The sequence below is a fragment of the Gopherus evgoodei genome, chromosome 22, assembly GCF_007399415.2.
Source record: "Gopherus evgoodei ecotype Sinaloan lineage chromosome 22, rGopEvg1_v1.p, whole genome shotgun sequence".
NCBI lineage: Eukaryota > Metazoa > Chordata > Testudines > Testudinidae > Gopherus > Gopherus evgoodei.
In genome coordinates, this window is record NC_044343.1 from 7,251,740 (window position 1) to 7,265,413 (window position 13,674).

Consider the following 13,674-nt stretch of genomic DNA (forward strand, 5'->3'; position numbering starts at 1 on the left):
CTCTCTAAGTGTTGGTGGGGAAGGGGAGAGCTGAGACCTCATCCATTAAGCGCTTCATCCCCTTTTCTTGGGATTGAAATTGAGCGCTGTTAAGAGAATGCTCTGGCTTCCATTGTGTGTGTGTCTTCTTGTGTGGTGGAGCAGCTGGGTGTGAGGTGGAAGGTACGGTATGTATTAGAGAATCTCTCCTTTCCAATAAAAGTCTGGGGGCTGGGGTGGGAGCAGTAGCAGTTGATGAGTGACTAGATCTTCTTTTATCTGTGAGCTGCGTATTAATTGACAGCCAAACCCTCGTATTTGGTTCCCTTCCTTAACGGCAGCCTCCTTCTGGGAGGTGCAGTTGTCTCATTAGCCTCTGGAATCCTGGGCTCTGCCACTGAATCCCGTTGTGACTTTGGGCAAGTTGCTCCTGCCCTGCGCCTGATCTGTAAAGTGGGTGTACCCGAGCGATGCTACCACGGCCGAGAGGAGGGCTGACAGTTGGTCCATGTTTCTGAAGTGCTCTGATCCTTGGATGAGAAGGGCAAAGTGAAAGTCTGGTTCTGCTTTTAGTAGTGCTTCTGGTGCCTTGGTTTGGAGGGGAATTGCCTCTGCCCCAGCCCCAGAAGACAGGACTGCACAAAACCCCTGGTTTACTGGGGCCGGGGGGGAGGAGAATGTAAGTTCTGATGCCTCTTGGATCCCTGAAGCCTGTTGTTACATCCGTGATGCCTGTGTCTTACCAATGCCGAGCGGAGGAATGTACTAAAAATGAAGAGAAGTAAACCTAACGTGTTTGGGGGATAATTGACAATCCTTTAATGTTTTCAGCTTGGAGCAATTTTCTCCCGACTGCATTAAAGCACAATTTACAGAATCAATCAAAACCAATTGAAAATATTAGGATGTAGAGTCTGTGTGTTTGGCTTGAGGTGTTTTATTAGTTTTATTTATTTATTTATTTATTTTTGCAGAGCCATCCAAGTATTCAGGGAGTGTTAACGTCTTCTGCTCTGCAAGGAACTGCTCTTGCTTTTAGTCTTTGGCATTGCTGTTAGAATAGTGGTATAAAACATTAACATGCAGCCGTGCTTTGTTCCAAGGGCGATGAGGAACAAATGCTCAGAGAATCGGGGCAAGCATCTCTAAAAGGAAAATGGTTTGCATCAACCCTGCAGAGATGCTGCCTGCACTGTCTGGCTTCTGATCCTGGTTCTGTGTGTGTCCTTCCCTGCCCCCCACCCCCACCTTATGTTTTCAGCATGGGCGGTTTACATTTTCCACCAGCAGCTGAATCCCTCCCCCTCTTGGTTTAAAGCAGTTGCATCTGCCTTCTAACAGACTTGCAACTGCTGCTTGCCTAGTACTGGGCACTAAAAGCTTGTTTACCCTCCTTCCCCAGCTTCTGACTGCCTTCTCTTGCTAAGAGTTACAGCTGGGTTCCCCTCTCTTTGCCTGGGGAAGCTGAGCCCTCCAGGGAAGTGGGGTTGTCAGAGGAGCTGCAGCCTGCTGGCTAGCTGAATAGAAAGGAAGACTGTGGGTTTTTTTGTTTTTTTTTAAACTTTCCAAAGGGAAAGGATAAAAGGCAGCATCTTCCCGTTGTGTCCCCTATGTCTAGAAATTATTGATAGGGCTTCCCAGTGCTATTTCTCTCTCTTTTTACCCATCGTGTGTGTGTGTGTGTGTGTGTGTGTGTGTGTGTGTGTTTTAATTTGCACTCAGCGCTGAAACAGTGGCAGAGCACAGCTCCAGCCTGACCCGCTTGCAGGATAAGCAGGGGGTGTCTGTGAAAAGTACCTCCAATGTCTTGGTGACATTGTGCCCGTCCCTTTACCCTGAGAGCAATGTGCCCCCTGCAGAGTCTGGCCCAAAAAAACCCATTGACATGGCAACTTTATCTTTCCAAGGAGATGGTACCAGGCACAGTGTCTGGATTTGCATAGGGAAGGGAGAGTTGAATCTTAAACACTGAGTCGCATAAAATTTGAATATAAGTTGCTTGATTGTTCTGTAGGAGACATCCAGTGAAGTGCTGCTGACGGGATGCGGGTGGTAAAATGCTCTTTAATCTGGAGAAGATGCTGGAGTGGGGTTTGATTTCTGAATGAAATACGTGCTCTTGATCTGTTAAGAGGTGGATTCTGTGTGTGTCACCGGGCTGGACCATAGAACTCTGGGTGTGCGTTGTGGGGGGACACCAGCTGCTCCCCCGGCATGATGCTGGCTGCTGTGCTGGGAGGCAGATGGCTATCGAATGCCTTGGGGATGGTGGCTGATACAAGCTGCGGGTTGCCATCAAGCATGGGGCTGACCATCAGGTAGCCGATCAATCTAACGCTGCAGCAGCTGTGGCAACATTCGCCTCGAAGCCACACAAAGCAAAGTGCTCTGGAGATGGCGTTAACAGGATTCTCTTCTTGTTTTTCATCCTCTGCTCTGAACCGTGTTTCAGGAGCTTCAGGGGAAAACTGTAAAAACAGTCAATTTTTCATTTCTCAGAGGGTGCAAATTAACCAGTGACTCACGGTGCAGAAGTCAGTGTCCCACCTTGGAACCCACGTGGTGCATGTGCCGGGAGGTGGAATTCAGTGGCTTGTACGTGTCTGTTCCTTCAGCTGAGCACTTGACAAACTGAGCTGTGACCTGCTTGGACACTAAATGTCCCAAGGCCTTTTCGATAAGAGGAGGAGTCCGCCTAGGTGTCATTGGCCAGACTCCCTCCCTTTCTTCTCCCCCCCCCCCGCCCTTAGCTGTGCATGACTACTGCGCTCCACCAACGAGGTGGCTGCATTTCAGTGCCATAGGCGCCGACTTCTCCTCTTCCCCATGGGTGCTCGACCCTCCCTCTGCCCCCGTCCCCACTCCACCCCTTCCATGTGGCTCCGCCCCTGCCCCATCTCTTCGCACCCCTGCCCTGCCCCCATTCCAACTCCTTCCCCAAATCCCTGCCCTGGCCCTGCCTCTTCCCCTGAGCGTGCCATGTTCCCACTCCTCCCCCTCCCCCCTGGAAGGTGCTAATGCTGCCAAACAGCTGTTTGGCGGCCTCCGGGTGGGAAATGCTGGGAAGTAGGCGGAGGAGTGGGGACCCGGCGCACTCAGGGGAGGAAATGGGGCAGAGGATGCACAACACCCACTAATATTTCCCCGTGGGTGCTCCAGCCCCAGAGCAGCCACGGAGTCTGTGCCTATGTTCAGTGCCTCTGTAGGCATATGCTCTGGATTATTTGAGCTGGCAGGCGCTATAGAAAATTACTGGCCACAAGGATAACCTTGTGTGTTTAATTCCATTTCCCTCCCCATCACCAGGAGACTGGGACTGTGAGAAGCAGATGGGGGGTCACTAAGCCCATGGGGGAGAGCTGTGGACTTGGTGACTTTAAAGATCGGAGGTCTCTGGTCCCCATGGAGAGGGGGGAGACTCTGGGGAATGGATCAAGGATGGGCCCCTGAAGGGGGAGGAGCCTCCTGCGTTCAGCACTCTTGCAGGATTGACAAGCGAGAACATCAGTGTAGGATGTGAAAAGCCTCTGGCTGCAAACGCCTTGGAGGCAGGGCAGCCTTTCCGCTCCGAGCAGTGTGCTCCATCTCCTGCGGGGAACGCTACCTCATTTCACGCTACCTCCTTCAGCTTTTCCACTTCCCACCCCCTTGCTTGCTTTCCCATCTCGTCACAGACCCACATCTTTGGGCAGGTGCCCTGCCTGGGTGGTGTCCTCTTGTATCTGCTCTATTTAATATGCTTTTATGTGTAGTATCGAGCACCATGCAGTTTTTAATGCTAGCACCCCTGTGAGGTGGGGCAGTGCTATTAGCTCCATGTTACAGAGGATGAGCGGGAAGTTAAGTGACATTCCCAGGGTCACCTAAGAAGTCTGTGGCGGAGCTGGGAATCTAGCCTAGGTCTCAAGTCCTAGCTTAGCATTATAACCATCCTTAGTCTGTGTTCAGCATGACTCATTATTGCTTCTCCTTGTTCTGGGTGGGACCATTCTAGCCAACTGCTCCTTTCCTTTTCCCGGGCCCTCTCGAGGGCGGGGAGAGGGGGAGGTGTGTGCACGTCTATGGGGTAGAGAAGATATTTTCCATTCTCTTTCCTTCCACCTGGGTGCTCCAATGCCATCCCTCCTCCCCAGGCATATCAGCTGGAAAGGAAGGATGAAGGCGGAGAAAGTGGGTGTCCACCTTTTTCCTTCTCTCTTCAGATGCTGAATGTCCTCCAAGTACAGTGAATTCCAGTGCTCAGCGTTCGGAGAGGTGTTGGCTCAGGGTGGGAGGGACAAGCTGACTTTCTAGTTAGGGATCATTCTGATTACCTTCTTGTGAACCCCATGGAGGCTGCATCGACCCCAAAGGGAGGATCGTTTTGTGCTTGGGGCTGAAATGATTGATTTTTTTGCAGTCTCTCTGGAGTGTGGCTGTGAGAAGCAATTGTTCATTCCCTGCTGGGCCCAGAACTACTTCTAGGTGTTCCTGGGGCTAGGACGTAGCATTTTGCTTCCTGCTGAGAGGTCGCTCATGCAGTAGTAGGGTTGGGAAGGAGAATCCTTGTTCTCCGAAGTCCTGCATCCCAAACAGCAGGATGCATCGTAGTGCTGTTTGTTTGCAGTCATTATCTAGTGTGTTGCATGTGCTGCTGTCATGTGTAGCTGCATGTGTACCTGCCTGGGAGGAGGGATGGTCTGGTGGCGAAAGCACAGGACCAGGAGTCATGAGCACGGGTTTTAATCACAATCTGCTTGTTGGCTTGCTGTGTGACTTTGTGCATGTTGCTTGTTTTACCCTGCCTCTACTTTCCTCATATGTAAAATGGGCATAACTTATTTACCCATGAGATACTGGGAAGCTTTACTTACATTTGTGAAAGGCTTTGAGCTCCTCGGATGAAATCCAAAGAGAAGTGCAAAGTACTACTGTAAAAGTTTTCCTGGCTTCCAGGAGTGCCTTGAGCCTAAACAGGAGTCTGAATGCTAATCCCCTGCATTCATGTCTCCCTTTGCTGTTGCAATATAAGGCCTGGCTTGGGGTCAAGGTGTGACCACCCCCCGGCCTGATTCTCAGTGTGTCTGGAGTGGGCTGCTAAGCCTGCAGCCATCAGCTGGACGTGCACTGTTCTGAAACATACCCAACTGGCAGTAATTACAAAAGGAGCCATATTTCAGATCAATTGCTGGATGGGAGAGAATTGCTGCTTTTGCCTAATTGATTATTGGAAACTGTTAATTGTTCCCTGCCAGACTGATCTATTAACCAATGAGTTTGCTGGCACTTTCCTTTTTCCTGTGTGCAGCGAGGTCCCATATTTCACAAGGAGAAAGGTATACATTTTTCTAGCGGAGTAATAGGTGCCTCGGATTGAAATAATATTCCTGCTTTGCTTTGCTAATGGACTCCAGTTAAATGTCCTGGGAAGGAGACTGTGAGCAGGCCAGAGTGTGTGTGAAAAATTGTCTTTATAGAACAGTTGCGTTTTAATCCTCGCTATTAGGAGGAGGCAGGCGGAGTAGTGAGCACTGAGAGGCAGTGTGGTCAGTGTGGTAGAGCAGGAGATTGACAGGACTGGCTCCTAGGTTGAACTTCCTGCTCTGCCAAAGGGGAGTCTGATCTAGAGGCTAGGGCAGGATGACTGGGAGTCAGGACTTCTGGGCTCTGTTCTTGACTGGCTTAAGAACTTAAGCAAGTCACTCAGCCTCTCTGGGTGTCGGTAAACCCATCTGTAAAATGGGGTTAACACTTACCAGCCTTGCAGCGGTAGGGGTAAGTCTTGACTGAGGTTTGTAAACCCCTTCTAAGATAATTCGATGAGACTGCATTTCCCTAGCATCTATGTATTGACTATTTCTATTATTGGAGCCCCCATCATGGACCGGTACCCCACTGTGCTAGGTGCTGTACAAACACAACAAAAAAATGGTCTCTGCTCCAAGGAACTCACAATTTAACCATCTCAGTCCGGTACAGAAGAGTGGCTGAATGCAGCTTGTGTTCTAAAGGAGAAGGGGGTTGTTTTTTCTCTCAATGGCAACAAATAACATTCACATTATTTATTTTATTTTATTTATTTATTTTGGAGGGGGGGGAATATCCCTTTCTTCATGTAGTGTGACATGTCGCAGTGAAATGCACGCTTAATTCTGTTGTCTTTATCATCACCTGGCTTAAAGAGATCTCAGATGTCCAGCTAGGCAGGTCATTAGAGCAGCTGATACATTGTTATTGATTCAGGGCACTGTCCCAGGTCTCTGGTTAAAAGGTATTTATGGAAAGGGATGGTTTAGGATTAATTGCTCCCCTCCCAGATTTGTTCAGGAGGCTTGGCAGAGACTGACTCAAATATCCCAAATCAGGTGCAAACTGGACATTCTCCAAATCCAGTCTTGGGCTTGACACGCAGAGTTAATCACCTGCTGGTGGCAAGACAACAGAGAGTCCAATTTTCCTGATTTGGCACGTAATGATGAAGAAAGGCCTAATTCACTGCAGCATAATGCAGTTTTTGGCCCTACAGCCTACCGGGCTCGTGTGGCCTAAGCCAACAGGGATGCCCTGAAGCACTTGGACCAGGTGGCTAAATAAACTAACAATTTGACACCGCGCAGTGCGCTGAAGAAATATCGACCTAACCCGATGCAACTGTACAAGTCTGATCTAAGTGCTTTGCTTACTATAAAGTAAATTTGATATGGCTTCCTGAGTAGTTCATCCACTATTCCATGCTGTTTGGGGACTGAGTGGGCAGGGAGATGAGACGTAGCTTGTCCACGGGAGTGATCTCCTGTGGCCCGCCACAGCATATGGACTGTATCCCGAACCTTAGTTTCTAATTAAAATATAATTTTGTAGCAATTACAAGACTACAGAGTAACGTACAGTGAAGCCAACCCTAACCACGTCTGCAGTCCAGATCTGTGGCAGAGGGAGATTATTCAATTGCATTTTTAATGGGAGCTATTGTGTAATTTACCCACGACTTTTGCATTTTGAGTCTAAAGAGTGTTACTACACCTGATAGAACTTATAAATGTCTGCATGATTTAAAAAACAAAAAGCATTTCACAAATAACCCATTTACCATAGGATGACCAGATGTCCCAATTTTATAGGGACAGTCCTGATTTTTGGGTCCTTTTCTTATATAGACTCCTATTATCCCCTAGCCCCTGTCCCGATTTTTCACACTTGCTGTCTGGTCACCCTAATTTACCATGAGTTTGTGAAGGGAGAGGGTAGGGAGAACTCAAACATTCCCAGGCTGCCTGGAAAGTCCAAATGCATCATGAGAAGTCCAATAGTGAAAGTGATCATGAGCAAATGTGAAATTGCCCAGTCTAGTTTCACTGCCTAAGCAGAGGGAAAATGTAAAATATTGGTGAAAAGTGAATTAGTGTCAGATCCTTCCAGTTTTACTAATGAACCTTACTCCCTCCTATCTGAGGATCTCAGTGCTTTGACTTTAATCTAGAGATTGTGATCGAATGCAGTGGTTCTCAACCAGGGGTCCTGGGCCCCCTTAGGGGGCCGTGAACAGGTTTCAGGGGGTCCACCAAGCAGGGCCAGTGTTAGACTCCCTGGGGCCCAGAGCAGAAAGCTGAAGCCTCGCCATGTGGGGTTGAAGCCCGGGGCCCTGAGCTCTGCAGTCTGTTGCTGAAGTAGAAACCTGAGCAACTTAGCTTTGTGGGGCCCCCTGTGATGTGGGGTCTTGGGCAATAGCCCTGCTTGCTGCCCCCTAATACTGACTCTGGCTTTTATATGTAGACAAATGTTGTGGCACAAGTGGGCTGTACAGTCTTTATAGCATGGGGGCAGGGGGGCTCAGAAAGAAGAGGGTTGAGACCCCCGATCTAATGCATCACACATGGATCTAGACATTTGGAAACTCGAGTTCTCTGCCCAGCTTTGCCACTGGCCTGCTGTGTGACCCTGGGCAAATCACTTGTCTGTCTGCTCTTCCCCTACCACTCTGACTTCTGCTTAGAACATCAGCTCTGTGAGGCAGGTCCTATCTCTTGCTGTCTGGGCAGTGCTAGCACAACAGGGCCCTGATCTTGGTTGGGGTCTCTAGATATTACTGTAATATAAAGGTAATTGTAAGAATCAATCACAACTTTAAAAAATTCTTTCATTTCAAGTCCCGGAATTATACTCCACAAACAAGCTGGGTGTGTTACAAACCAGCTTCCTTTTCCCAGCCGAAGCATAATGTTTTATGGGGGGCCACTACTTCACGCATGATCCTGGGTCTTCCCTTTTCTATCTGATTCTTTGGCCATGAGCCCTATATTCTGGACGTGGAGTCAGTAACCAAGTGTGCGGATTGTTTTATAACTGAAGTGATTTCTGGTTTCTTTGACAGCACAGCCTAGTAAGCTGGAAACTTTTTTGTCTTTTTATTTATTTATTTTTCCGTCTCTCTCCAATCTTCCGGGGCTGTTCCAATCTGCTTCTCCCAGGCTTTCATTTCCCACTCCTGTGTCGTTCGCTCGGATTACCAACTTATCTAACTTGGCGTCCATATTTGCAGTAGCTGCCTGGACTCTGGCTGATTATTTTTGGCTCTGCTCGTCTAGCCGAGTGTGTCCTGTGTACCCCATGCATGAGTTCTCGCTAAGCCACTGCTGGATGGCAGCAACCCAGCCCCAGGGATTCTAAAAGTAATTTTCTGTCTTTGTTGCCCTCTTGATGCTCCTGGAGATGGTGGCTGTTAGGACGCGTGATTTTCCTAAGCCTGTTGGCTTTGAGTTCCAGAACAGCTTTTAAATACAGAACAGTGGATTAACGTACAGAGCTCCCCGGGGATGTGTTTGGCTGGGGAATGGCACTCCTTGAGAATGTGGCTGTCTGGTGCCGCTCAGGAGCCCTGGTGCTAGGTGACATGTGCCGCATGCATTCAAATGTTGACATAGAGCAAAGAGCTGTCAAGCTGCTAAACAGAAGACTGTTCAGACTGGGTCAGACCAAAGGTCCATCTAGCCCAGTCTCCTGTCTTCTGACAGCGGCCAATGCCAGATGCCCCAGAGGGAATGAGCAGAACAGGCTATCATCCAGTGATCCATCCCCTGCTGCCCACTCCCAGCCTTTGGAGGAGAAGAGGGTCGTTCTATATTTAATGGTGGCCTGCAGACCAGAGTGTAGATTAAGACTGCATGCTCCCTGTGGAGGCCGCTAAAGTCAGTAGGAGGTTTGCACAGAGGTTGAGGAGCTGGGGAAGAAACATGGCCCTCCTATAGTAAGCAAATGTCTAGTTGCTTGTTCAGGACCTTCTTGTTCCTCCAGCTGTGCTGTCCTTGTGGCTGGCTGGGCTCCTGGGTGTGGTTGGTTCCCCCACCCCTCAAGTTGCGGCCAGGATGCTTGCTGGAGTGAGTGGCGGCTGCCTTGCAGTGATTCCTCCTGGGGTCCTTCTGTCTTGATGCCGTCACTGTCTGTGGGACTGGCTGCAGTGTCTGCTGGGGCCCCTCAAAGCTCCCTTAAGCCGTTCTGGCCTTGCTCACGTGGCTGGGCTGTGGTAGTGTGGTGCCTACTTCTTGTATCCGCCGTGGCCTGGGTGAAGGGTCTGCTTGTCCTGCACTTTGCCCATAGTCCCTTCTGCAGCTGGGTGAGGCTTGGCGCTAGCCTCGATCTAAATTTGACACTTAGGTGACTTTGTGGGGATGATGGGTCGTGTGTGTCTGTCCAACCTGCCTCAAAGATGCCCAGGTCAAAGAATCTGCTGGCACCTAACAGCAGAAGTTGGATCATAGCGATGTTACTTAAATAGACTAGACCTTTGTTGGATACAAAGGCTAGAACTGCCGTGGAGGGTGGAAGTGAGGGGCATTGTCCAGACAGACAAGAGACACTTATTGTAGCAGGCGGGTTTCTCACCACGCATAGTTGCCTCTGCAGAGTAGTTGTGTGGGAGTGGGGGGTGTTACTGGCACAGATGGGGGTTCATGCTCTTAGCTGGATTCCCTCCCATGTCAAATATTCAAGCATTTGAATGCTGATAAGCGGGTCCATTAAGATCTGATGGCTTCCTCTGAACTGCCCTGGAAGAGCTCTGCCAAAATCCAATTAATGACCATGTTAGTAACTATTTATTTTCCCTGGCAGCTTGTTTACAGAGAGGAATGAGAGGGGTGACAAGGGCTTACTGGAACCCAGCTGTTGGCTTTCAGAGGAGAGGCCCCTGCACTGAAGTGCTGGGATATGTGCCTCTCTTGAAGCTTGGACGACACATCAGTATGTATCTCCCTTCTGGATCGTGGTGATACCTTTGTGGTCCCTCCGCTAGGGATGTAATATCCTGCCTTTCCGCAGATAGCCCCTTGTCAGTCCCATTTTTTCCATCCGTGACTGCAGTGGTCTCACTCTTGTCCTGCACCTCCTGTCTGTTGAATCATTTGTCTTACACTTAGATTGTGAGTTCTTCAAGGCAGAGACCAACTTTGTTTGTACAGCTCCTAGCACAACAAGGCTGGGGCCTCTGGGTGCTATTATGGTGCAAATAACTAATACAGCCTATTTCAGTTTTCCATGGCAGTGTTTGCAAGTGTAAAGATTGGGGTACATTAGAAAACTTGCTGTGGTTTAACTGATTTGGGGTTTTTAATCAATTTAGCTAAACTGGACAAACCACTAATGTAGTGTAGATGCACTTAAACTGGCTTAAGCTTTAGTTAAACCAGTTTAGTTTAATTTGGTATCTTGCTAAACTGATTTACAGTGAGTGTTAAGCTGGTTTAAGGGCATCTACGTTACATTACAAGTTTTCATGGGTGTAAATAAACTGACTTTAAATACGTGTTCTGGTAAACCCATGCAAGTCTTCTGATGTAAACCAGTCCTAAATAGTGTGTGTGTGTGTGTGTGTGTGTGTGTGTGTGTGTGTGTATAACACACGTGCGCACACGCGCGCACACACACACACACACACACACACACACACACACACACACTTTATGTGCATTGTAATGTACTCATTTATGCTGCCTTTGTGTTCTGCATTATCAGCCTGGTCTTGGGATAGCATCCAGAATGCTAACTAAATAGGGTATTAGTTGGAATTTATCTAGTACCCTGTTGTCTTAATTTGCAGTAAAATGTAACACCTTTAAATATGTACCCTGGTCATTCCCAAACCAGGCAATGCACAATAACTTATTTTGTGTCTGGGAGGTTTTAATAAGCTTTCTAAATGGTCTGGGTTGTCTCCCCTTTTCCCTCCCACCCAAATGACATTTGTGCTCCTCTGTGCATCTGTCAGCAATGGGCCAAAGGGGCCTGGAATTAAGCAGCATGTGGTTCTGAATTCAAGAATGTCCTGATTCTTTGTGGGCTTCACATAACATGGCTTCATTTTCTTTTCTGTTTGCAAACAGTAAATGTGTGTTGAGATGTGTGGTTACACCAGTTAACCCCATGCTCTGGGTATGTAAGTCCCAAAGCTGGAGGCAAAGCACTCTCCATCTCTGGAGGCGAGTAACTGTGCCTCTGTGACCATTCACCCTCTCTCAGGCCACGTCCAGACTACCCGCCGTATCGGCGGGTTAAAATCGATTGCTCGGGGATCGATATATCGCATCTAATCTAGACGCGATATATCGATCCCCGAGCGCGCCTATATCGATTCTGGAACTCCATCAACCCCAACGGAGTTCCGGAATCGACATGAAGAGCCGCGAACATCGATCCCGCGCGGTGTGGACGGGTGAGTAATCCGATCTTAGATATTCGACTTCAGCTACGTTATTCACGTAGCTGAAGTTGCGTATCTAAGATCGATTTCCCCCCCTAGTGTGGACCAGCCCTCAATAAACTCAGCAGTTGCAGCGTTCCAAATGGCTTTAAAGGGGAGGGGAGATAATACTTTGGTATGGGCATGATTCCTCAAAATGGAATAATCTCTTCTCAGGAAACAGTGGTCTTGTTTGAAATTCAGTATTTCAGATGGTTAAATCTTATCTTAACATCTCTTTGAGCTAACTGCTTAAAGCGGTACTGCAAAGGAAACAAAACTATTAAAAATCCTTGTGTTGCTGATAACTTCGCAGAACATTGAAGCTGAGAGACGTTTTTATAAAAATCTAATTTATTGTTCCTCCTCTTCCTCCCCCCCTCAACATCTTAGTTTTTCCTGCATTTCCTGCTCACTGCAACAATTAAACTTATTGATCAATTTCACTTTTGTGGGTAGTCAGTTTCATTTCCTGGTTTTCCAGTGTCACCATGGTGCTTGTATGTGGATTGCAAACTTTGCAGGAACTGTTCTTTTAAAAAAGCTCCGATAAGAGTGATGGATGGAGAGAGAGAGAGATTAAGATTTAAGCTCTATATCTGGTTTCTTTTTTATTCTCACGAAATCTAAATTAAGTGGATGGTGTTTCTTGGAGTCCACACTAATCAGGATTTTCTTCTTCCTGGCTTCTCTCTGTTAACAGCTGCTTGCCTGCTTTACTGTCACACACATGAGGAAGGGTTTTCGTCCTTTCCTCTCTGTCCGTTGGAAAGGCGGAGGTCGTAGGAAACTGGGCAGCAGTTCCCAACTCTCCACGTGACGTTCCTGTTTCGCCCCAACAGGAATCGTTCTGGATGCTGAGAAAGCAAGGGCAAAGGACAGGTCACTGTGCTACTCCATTCGCTCAATGAGGCCTCTTTCCATGGGGAATTCTGACATGGGATAAATGGGTGGGGGTGGAGAGTAGTTCTCCCTCATCTGTTGGGAGCCCAGAATCGAAAAGGGATTTTTTTTTTAATGGAAGATCAGGCAAGAGGAAGAGATGTGGGTTCGGGGTAGCTTTCCCCAGGGTTTTCATAGCCATGGATATATTGTAGGGCAACTGGATTATTGCTAATATCGCCCCTTTCTCTGTAGCATTCATATAAATCAATCTCTTGCTCCCTTGGCTGGCCCTCTTCGACCCCTTACTCATGTTCAGTAATGAATCTTTTTTTTTTTTTTATGAGACTTTCCTTGTGCCCTGAAATTCTTCCCTGTTCCAGCTGCCTCCCTCCAAGCGCCACAGCGGCTCACGCGAGGGACTGAGGTGCTTTGGTTCCTTGGTGGGGGAAATTCTGCGATCCGCATGGCTCTGCAGTAAAATAGTCATTCATTGTAAACCAGCGGCCGTCAGGTGTGCGCAGAATAGGGAAGGCTGTGACGATAACCCTAATTTGGGGATCAGAAACGGCGCGGTTCAGAAACGGCAAGAAGATGCTGCCTGTTAAAATGCTGCTCCTCCTCTGACACCTGTACACCCACCAGTTACTGCTGCGCAGGGGGACTCTTTTCATGGCAGTGGGAGGGCACTAACCTGTGTTATGCTGGACCCCCCCATGGTGGGGGGTCTCTAAGGCAAAACAATACCCTAAAATGGAATCTTTTGTCAGCCTGCTTAGACTGTGTGTTCCTCTAGGCAGGGACCACAACCCCCCGCTCTCTTGATATCACACTTTCCATGCCGTGATCACAGAACAGGAGAAGCCAGCCAGTTAGATCCTTCCTTTTCTCCATTCCCAGTTTATTAAAAAAAAAAAAACCAAAAAAAAAAACCAAAAAAACGTTTACATATAATGTACATGAACATAAAAAAATTATTTTAGGACGGTTGCCAAGAAAAATCTCTCCCACTGCAGGGCTTTCTGGGTAACTCCCTGAAAATTACCATAAAAGCCGTAGTGCTGAGGCTGCTGGTCTGACACTGCTGCTGTGACAGTTGCTAG

The 13,674-nt window shown here is 48.2% G+C and overlaps 1 protein-coding gene across 2 annotated transcripts in view; it reads left to right on the top strand.

The window, feature by feature from the left end:
- Positions 1–13,674, top strand: part of PTPRS (protein tyrosine phosphatase receptor type S) — a 247,104-nt gene that overhangs the window by 5,211 nt on the left and 228,219 nt on the right. The gene's annotated exons all lie outside the window — the stretch shown is intronic.